Raw genomic sequence first — 2,656 nt, 5'->3', positions numbered from 1 at the left:
GGGTTTGAACCACCAGCCGTCTGGTTAGCAGGCAAGTGTCTTAGCCACTATGCTACCAGAGAAAAAAATAACACTTCCCAACCAAAGATTCATGGAAGCAATTAGTCCTGGCGACTAGTACACCATGCATTCTGCAGCCTATACGACTATGAGACCAGAAGAAGTAGATGGTGCCCGGCTACCACTGTCAACCACTGGGAGGGGAATCTATGGAGGAGAATCTGGATAGAGAGGGAGAACAATGTGGAACAAAACTCAAAATCATTTGGAAAAAAGAAAAAGGGAGGTGGGGGTGGACCAGGTTTGCTGGTATGATAGAGCCTGGTGGAATCACTGAGACTATGGTCCCTAGCTGCCCTTCAGGCCTGAAATTGAACCCACACCTGTGGTTGTCAGTCAAACAAAAGACAGGCATATGAATTGAACATGTACCTGAGGTAGATACAGTCCTTGGAGAGAACAGTCATGGGAGAAAGGGGCTGTTTATGTACAGGGAGCCCAGGGGGCAGGAGTGCATGGAGGGATGGACACAGGGAAGAGGTAACTATCAGAAGGAAGTGGGAGAGGAGCTGTTACATTGTAATGAATTATAGTCAATGACATGAGGCAAAGTCCATGTGAACTGCTGTATGGGAAGTGAATTTGCTCTGTAAATTTTCACCCAAATCACAATAAAAAATTTTAAAAAATAATGCTTCTCAAGTCAGGGCACAGGTAACTGGGTCCTGTGCTCAGGGTTTCACAATGTTAAAATCAAGGTGTCCTCCAGGTGCTCTCATCTGAAGCTCATCCAAGCTCATTCATGTCATTGAATAGAATTTAGGCCATTTGGTTGTAAGATTGAGATCCTCCTTTTCTTGCTGACTGCTGGGCAGCAGTTTGCTCTCAACTAGACGCTGCCTTCACATCCTAGCCATACAACCCAAGGCCATTGCCTTCTAGTCAATTCTGACTCATAATGATCTTACAGTACAGAGTGGAAGTTTCCCATAGGGTGTAAAAGGCTGTAAATCTTTACTGAAACAGACTGCCACATCATTCTCTGTGGAGCAGCTGGTGAGTTCAAACAACCCCCTTTCAGTTAGCAGCCAAGTGCTTAAACACTGAGCCACCAGAGCTCCTCAAAACCTCATAAACCAAAAAAAAAAAACCTCTGTTTTCAGATCGATTCCAACTCACAGTGACCCTATATCGACCCTATAGGTTGTTGTTGCTGTTGTTATGTGTCGTCAAGTTGGACCCAACTCATAGCAACCCCTCCTTGGGCTTCCGAGGCAGTATCACTACAGAAGTAGATTGCCCCATCTTCCTTCTGAGGAGTGGCTGGTGGGTAAACTGCCAGCCTTCTGATTAGCAGTCAAATGCCTTAGGCCGTATACTACCAGAGCTCCTCGACCCTATAGGACAGAGTAGAATTGCCCCATAGGATTTCCAAGGCTGTAATCTTTACAGAAGCTGACTGCCACTTTCTATCTTGGAGTGGCTAGTGGCTTGGAACTGCTGACCTTTTGGTTAGCAGCCAAAATAGCTATGCCACCAGAGCTCCTTCTTACCACAGAGCCCTCTTAAAACACAGCAACTTCCTTCTTCGAAGCCTGCAGGAGAATCTCCCCAAATATGGCTAAAAGGGAGTTGTATATGACCTAATTGTGGAAGTGGTTATTCTATCATTTTGTCATATAATGTAACCTAACCAAGGGAAGAACTGTCCCATCACATTTACAGGTCCTGCCCATGACAATGGAAGGGCATTATATTACCAGGGGGCTAGAGTCTTGGGAGTCAGTTTGGAATTCTGCCTCCCACAGTGCTGAGACCTACCTGTTCTGAGTATAGACTGATGGTTAAAGGTAGTAACTATGAAGCCAGGCTCATTGGGTTCTGAGTCTACTTGTATCTACATGACCTTGAGCAACTTAACCACTCTGTGCCTCAGTTTCCAAATTTGTAAAGCAGAGTAATAACTCCACCTAAGTTAAGATGCTTAAAAGGAATTAATAAGGACTTCCAGTAAGACGGCAGACTAGGCAGAAAGACTGCACAGACCCTCTTCAACAAAGAAAAAGGAAACCAATTAACACAGGCACAGAAGATAATCCTGGACCCCTGAGCCTTGAAGGGGAGGATATAGAAGTGGACTAAACACCAACTAGCCGAATAATTTGCATGAAAATACCAAAAGAGGAGACATACAGAGCTGTAGTCTGGCAGCGACCCTGAACGATTCTGATGGCACAGATAGATTGGAGAGTGCCGAGTGGTGATAAGACCTAAGAATTAACCTAAAAATCAGCCCTGCTAGCCAGAGACTACACGGAGGACTGCTCTGGTGGCTGGGGAATAAATGGAGAAGGCGAAGAGAAAGGTGGGCTGAGCTGTGGACTTTTGCCTATTTGGAGGACCCTGCCATTTTGAATGTTTACAAGCAGCTTGACCAATTTGGATATTCAAAGAGACAGCACACTCCCAGATTCCAGGGGCTTAAGAACAGGTTCTGCTTGCCAGCAACCCCAAGGACACTCCTGACCTTCATGACTGAAAAGCTGCAACATTCCTCTTGTTACTCTCATATCCCACACCCCTTGGTGAACAGAGGTGGGGCCATCCCCCACTACCATCCACCTTCTGGGCCTGAAGGAACTCCATCGCAGTCTGT

Source organism: Orycteropus afer, unplaced genomic scaffold (assembly GCF_000298275.1).
Source record: "Orycteropus afer afer isolate SDZICR_OR568_19922 unplaced genomic scaffold, OryAfe1.0 scaffold00041, whole genome shotgun sequence".
Taxonomy (NCBI): Eukaryota; Metazoa; Chordata; class Mammalia; order Tubulidentata; family Orycteropodidae; genus Orycteropus; species Orycteropus afer.
Note: the sequence above shows the minus strand (reverse complement) of the source record.